The following is a 7,145-nucleotide window of genomic DNA, read 5'->3' as shown; positions in this document are numbered from 1 at the left end:
CACAGCTGTCACCTAAGATGCTGAGATCCAAATCCTATGGACTTCCCTCCTTATAGGATGGAGATGGGAGTTTAGCCATTGTATATTCATCTCCCTCCCTGCCTCCCTCCCTTTCTCCCTCCCTCCCTTCTTTGTTCCTTCCTTCCTTGGTAGGAGGATATAAGGAATAAAAGCCTCTGGACAAGTATAACTGACAATACACATTCACCTGTAATTTACTAACTGTTACCTTTCAAACAAAGCACATCCAGAAAAACTTGCTTTTCCTTTCCCCAAGATGAGATCATCGTCATAAGATTTTAAGGATATTCTTTCCTTATCTCCCAAGACCAGAGCGTCACAAATGGAATTTTCAGACTATCCTGATTCTTCTTCTACATTACCAATCATTTCTCTATAGAGTTTGTGCCCTAGTCAGAACTCACATGTGAAGAGAAACCAGAACATGTGCCTGCTTTGGGAAACTTACTATGGGAGACAAGAGCTTCTATTTTTACAGCTACTAATATTTTTACAACATTTTAAATATCTGACCTCATAATTAATCTCATCCAATCATTATACCAATTCTATGAGGTAGCTTGGCTGTCTTTAATTTCTATTTTATAATGAGGAAACTGAGGCACAAGGAGTATATAACTGAAGAGCACACAGAAAGAAGGGGGGGGCTGGATCTCTGAACAACGCTGGGGTTCTTTCCATGGTGGCTCTTTTCACGTGGAAGTAACATAACCCAGGCCATGAGGACAGTCCAGCTAGATACTCGGGCAGCATTTTCTCTTCTGGGGGAAGAAATGTTGGAGGAGGTCTTCAGGAAGAGGTGACGCCACTTGACCTGTGAGCAGGACTCAGGAAATCAGAGGCTCCTTGTGTCCCGAATGCTCTGCCTCCTGTTTGCACAGTGGGGGCTGTTCCAAGGGCACAGTCTGGGCACAGATGTGGTGTTGAGAGCATATAGGCAGCACATGGGGCTGAGCCCAGTTAAGCATTCTCTGTACACTTTTCAGACTCTGGGAGCAGGTGCAGGGATCTACTCATCTTGCTTCTGTCTGCCCTGGACAAGCCTCTCAGATGAGCTCCCTCATTCCCCTGCTTTAGGAAAACTGCCCCCTTCCTGTTTGGAGTCGCCTGCCTCTTTCTTCAGTCTCTCCCTCCCTTTGCGTACAGGAAACTGGTTTGTGAACCCACAAGACCATTTCTCATTCTCTTGAACCAAAAGGAACAGTGTTCCCGTCCAGCCGGCCACACCAACTCTCCTTTCTCTGGCCCTGGTGCTCAGAAAACCACTTCTCCCATTTTCTCACCAACCTCTTCCTGGCTCCACGTACATGTCTCTCTCCCCCATCGACCAACAAACAAACAAGAGGAAAAAACTTCTAATGTCTCCCTGTTTTTCTAGCTTGGGAGCTTCCACCCAGGACTGGGTACCTACCTGAATGTGCCTCCCTCCCCTGGGAATACTCAGGGCCAAGGGGACCCTCCAGAGCTGCAGGGGTCTGAGCAAGGGGGAGATGCACACCACCCAGCCTCTGACCCTCTCCCTCCAACAACAGTCTTTTTTCTTTCTTTTTTTTTTTTAGCTTCTCTTTTGCTGTTTTCTCCTGAGTGTGTCAGACAAGGAGACAGGCTGTCTGTCTTCATGAGGGTACAGCCTCTGACATTTACTATCAGTGTCTCCAGGTCTTGGTTCAATATGGAAATATGAAGGACTGGTACTTACCAGACGACTGACATCATTCACCAGGGTGTCTGTGTGTGTGGGGGGGGGGGGTGCTTTGAAACGGAAGCCAGCAGGAAGGCCTTCCATTTCTTGGCCTCGTTCCTTTAAAATGGAGCCCGCTGGAGACCTCTCGGGGAAAGCAGATGAGCAGGGCCGGTGGTTAGTGGAGCTCAGAAATGCCTGCTCATGGCTCAACCACTCTGAGAGCTTATCACTGCAAGATGAGCTGGTGTTTTTGACCGTTATCCCATTTTACGTAGTTGTTTTTTGTTTTCTTGCTTATGTCTTTGTTTCATTTCCATCCACAGTAAGTCACAGGTGAAAGTTACGGTTCATAAGGAACGCTCATGTTGAAATAGCACATGCTAGTGAGGAACATAAAAACGATCACTCAGGATTCACCTGAAGACTCTTTAAAAATAAAAGACAAGAACTGTGAAAAGTTTAAACTTACGAAGAAGTGGAGAAAAGTTACAAAATTACAAGTCAAGTGTCATGTGTTCTCTATGCCATATTTGTCATAATTGTTCCCTATCTCTTTAAAAAAATTCTTTTTCAGGTTTATTTATCTATTTTGAGAGACAGTGCTTGAGCAGGATGAAGGCAGAGAGAGACAAGGGAGAGAGAGAATCCCAACAGTGCAGAGCCCAATGCCCGGCTCAAACTCATGAGCCACGAGATCATGAACTGAGCTAAAATCAAGAGTCGAACACTTAACCGACTGAGCTACCCAGGCACCTCTTTCCTGTCTCTTTTTTTAAGGTTATAGCATTTATGGACATAATCAGGAACTCACCCATCCTTCCCTTCCTTCCTGTGTGCTGTGCTTGTTATTCCTTTGCCTGTTTATACATTAGCACATATGTCTATATTTTCAACTATATGGTATTATTCTAAATATACATCTGTATTCTAGTTTTGAAATTTATCCATATTGATCACCAAAAGGATCCTAATCTAATAAATATTCTGTAGAACATCAAGATGTCTTCAGCAATTAAGTAAATCTTTGGAAAGTAAGTACTTGGAAACTAAGCACGAATATTATTTAAAAAAAAAAAAACAGCGTGTGGGGTTTTCTTCAACTCTAACCCTCAGAGCCATAAATCAAAACCATCAAAGGAATTGTGTGTTTCTGATGTAGCAAAAAGTAGTTAAATTTCAATCTTCATTTTAATGCATCTATTTTTATCCCTTAATGAAATAAGTATATAAAATATTACAAATCTGTCCATAAATCGTTCTTTCTCACATAATTATTTTAAAGTTAATTCAATATGGAGCACTTATTAAATGTGGACAAGTCAAATTTTTCTTTTTAGATATACATTAGATATATATCTAACATATATATGATAAAGACTTTCAGGGGTACTCGGGTGGCTCAGCTGATTGAGCATCCAACTCTTGATTTCAGTCCAGGTCATGATTTCACAGTTCTAGGGGATTGGGCCCTGCATCGGGCTCTAGGCTGAGTGTGGAGCCTGCTTAAGATTCTCTCTCTCCCTCTCTCTCTCAGCTCCTCCCCCACTCCTGCTCCTGCTCCCCCCCCCAAAATAAATAAATAAACTTAAAAAAATAAAGACTTTATAGAATTAACTTACAATGTAACCTTTAGTTGTAATATATTGATCTAAAGTAACGTATTTTATGGAAAATATTTTATATTACACAAAAATATACTGTAAAAAATGATTTTAAAAACTACTCAGGGAATTATTGATATTACATGTTACTACGAATGGAGTTTTAGAATTAAAAGAGAGAGAGACATCACAATTGATTTAGGCCAACCTAAAATTATACAAATAAGACAAAGATCTTAAAATGTGTTAATTCCCATCATCCCATTTGTGACTCAGATGATACTATCATCTAAAACCCAGCTGACTTGCTGTTAATCACTAGTTGAGATTTCAGAAAAATAAACTCCCTAAACCTCCAAACCCATGGACTCATGTACTAAATAAATGATTATTGTTTCACGGGGTTTGGGGTGGTTTATTGCACGGCATGGTTAAGTCGAGGTGAACGCTCACGTTGCCACAGTAGCCACGGTGGCTTTTGTTGTTCGCGACCAGGAGCCCTAACTCAGGCAACTTCCTGGACTTCTCATGACCCTGGATCCACCCGGATTCCTCCATTCTGTAAGCAGTTGTACGGCTGTCATTATGAATCAATCAGAGGGATAGATGCTGGAGACTACGCTGTGGGGGAAGCCACAGCCCCAGATGTTCGTGGACTTTTAAGTCTTACTTATAGTGTGTGATCAACAAAAAAGGGGGAACTGATACAGCAGCACACGAAAAGTTTTTACTGGAGACAGAGGAACAAACACTAGGATGAAAAGCTTATAAATAGGTTGGTGAATCAGATTCCGGTCAACATAGCTAGCTTGTTCCCAGTGTCAAACCCTACTCCGCGTCCTCTTGAGATGGGCTCAATCCATCCATCTTCACAGATACCTTCTTTGAGCTCCTAATTTCCCTAGCGGATGACTTGATTCCAGGGGAAGGGCTTCATTCTAACACCCAACACCCAACATCCAGGACTTCCTTTGTCGACAACCTGGCAACTTGCTCAAGACCGGAGAACTGGATCTCCACTCTGCCACAGGCCACAGAGTCTCCATCTCACACTGTTTCGAAATCCACAGCCACTTGAACCACTGGCTGTCCTTGGCCTGCTGGTGACACTCCAGCCCTGAGCCTGGAAGGGAACGGTTCCTCCAGCAGCTCCGCAACGATGCTCAGCTTACAGAACAAACAATCCAGTGCCACAATTCCTTACACACATCAGGCAACAGAATGTCCCTTTAGGAGGGTGTAGCTTCTCTTTCCTTGGAGGCATGAACAGGACAGCTCGGTGGGAAGGAGAACGGTTAAAAGAGAAAGGAAGGACTGTACGACTGAAACAACATAGCGAAGTAAACACATTTATTTCTAATCATATCCTGGTTCAGGTAATTAAATCAATAAAAACGCTGTCCTCTGTTGCTGGAACAAAGGCGGTGTCCCTAAACACATAACTAGGGAGCCAGACGGGTGGGGGGCATTGCTCCTGAGACCCAAGGAGAGCTGGGTGGAGAAGCTTCCTGTGGGTGCCTTGCTCCTCACCAGGAGGAGATGTGACACAGTCAGGCAGGTGGCAAGCCTTGTTGGGAAGACATTTCCCAACATCTCCAGGGGACAGGAGCGTGGCACCTTGTGGTGTTGCTGTTGCTGCTGCTGTTTTAAGGAAAATGCGAATGAAGGATGACTTAGAAGTTACCCGCCGCTGCAGGCCAAGCACCTCAAAACCCCCCAGCTTTGAACACAAGCCCTTCATATCTCATGCTTTCTGTGGGTCAAAAATCAGGGAGGACCTTCACCTCAGGCTTGACCAGGAGAAGACCCTGAGTCCACGCTGGCCCACGTGGCCATCGTCAGGGTCCATTCTGTTGGGTTGGGGGCCTCTGATCCTCACCGGCTACTTCACTCCTCACCACGCGGGCCTTTCGACACCACATGGCGCCTGCTTCCCCAACAGGGAGCAACCAGCACAGAGGGGGAAAGGGCCTAGCATGGAAGTCAGTCTTCCTGCAGTCCGATCTTGGAAACCATGCACCTCGGTTGGGCTGTATTCCCCTCAGTACAGGTGAGTTAACCCACAATCAAGGAGAGGAGAGTTATTTTGGGACATAGTTTTAAAACCACCACAGATGCTGGGGAGTAAGGATGTGCCTGGCATAAGGAAGGCCCAGGATAGAGAAAGGAGAGTGGGGTGCTTACTGGGTGGGAACACCATTGCCTCTGACCTGAGGGGACAAAAAGGGATGGGCAGCTTTTGCTAGAAAAAAAGAAGTTACTGTGGGGTCGGGGCGTTCCGTTTGTGATCCTTCTCAATCCTTCAGTCTGGGTCACAGGGCAGGGAGGAAGGAATACAAAACCTTATAGGGAGCTTTGTGAGGTCACTGAACCCCGATCCTCAGTTTTTCCACCTATGAAATAGGGATTAAAAATTATATGAGTCTAGAAAGAGTTGGTTTGAAGGTTGGGTGAGGCCAGTTAAAAGCAAAATGGACTTTGTGACGGGCAAACGTTACAGAAAGTTAGTTTCCGTTAGCGGCAAAAACAACGCGTTAAATGTCCTGGCACCCTTTGTTTTTTTTTTCCTATTCCTGCCATTAAATACAGCCTCATCTTCTCAAGTTCGAGACGTTCACCCTCTCTATCATGTCACTGCTGCTGATCAGGTATTCAAAGCACTCTTGGGCTAACCACGCTATTTTGCCCCAGGTTCGTACATTAGCAAGGTCACAAATCACACACAAGGGATAATTAGATCACAGGGACTATGTCATTCCCCTAATTCCTGCTGTACTGAGTGAAGGGCTCGCTTGCTCTCTCCCTTCCTTTCCTCTCCCCACCACCCCCCCATTCCCGACAGGTGCTCTCCTTCTCTCAGTATTAAAGTCTATAATCTCCCCCTAGCTCCCTCTCCCTAAATTTTCTCTTCCTATTCTTTGTCTAGGGTGAGAATTTTAAGAAACCTTTGTATCTAAGGAAACAAGAGTACATGCTGTTTTCCCATTTCCTACTATACAGCAAAACTCACTCACTTCGGGACTTCATAGAGCTTCTAGACTGTGCCTCCCTTGATTAAGTTAGCCGTTATTCTCTAATTTATTTCCAGACCATAATATTTGTTAAATTTGCTTTCCTAAGCAAGAGAGAAAAACAGTTGATTTTATGATGATTAAGCCCTCTTCTCTCAGGAGGCTTAAGTGGAAATAAGTCTATGGTAAGTAATCCCGGGATCCTGACGTTGCAGCCATGGGGGACGCGCGGTGGGAAGCTGGTCCTGGACCCAAGAGCTGCACAAGGGGAGTACAGAGGAGGGGGTCTCAGGGCGTGCACACTGTTCCTCTCATCAGATGTGCTCTGGCTCAGAGCACGGGTCCAGCACAGCCGAGCCGTGGCTCCGGAAGAGCCATTGCAATGCCCTCACCGCAGACACAAGTGTCCCGTGGGAGACGTCGCAGAGCGTGATCGGCGGTGGGGGATGTGGGGTGCTCTGGGCTGTTATCAGTTACCCTGGATGAGTCAGCTGGGTTTCCTGTTCCACGACTGGTGTTTGCTGCCTGTACACGGATGAGATCTGCGAGAAGATGGAAACGGGGGTTGATGTAGGACACTTCCTCTTCTAGCAGGACAGCTGTGCCAAAACCTGCGCCTTCACACAACATGTGCTTCTATAGTGACTGAGCTTGAGCTGGTCCCCTCATGCCCGATTCCATGTCTGTGCCAGTGAGGAGCCTGCTCCGGGATGGCTGAACTCTGGATGGGGAGGAGGAGGACGGGTGTGAGAAGGGGGGTTCTGTGTCTTTACAGAGGCAAAGAACATTCTGGAACAAGAGAAGGATTCCTTTGAGGGATGTTCTGAC

Source organism: Felis catus, chromosome F1 (assembly GCF_018350175.1).
Source record: "Felis catus isolate Fca126 chromosome F1, F.catus_Fca126_mat1.0, whole genome shotgun sequence".
Lineage (NCBI taxonomy): Eukaryota > Metazoa > Chordata > Mammalia > Carnivora > Felidae > Felis > Felis catus.
This window is presented reverse-complemented; position numbering follows the sequence as displayed.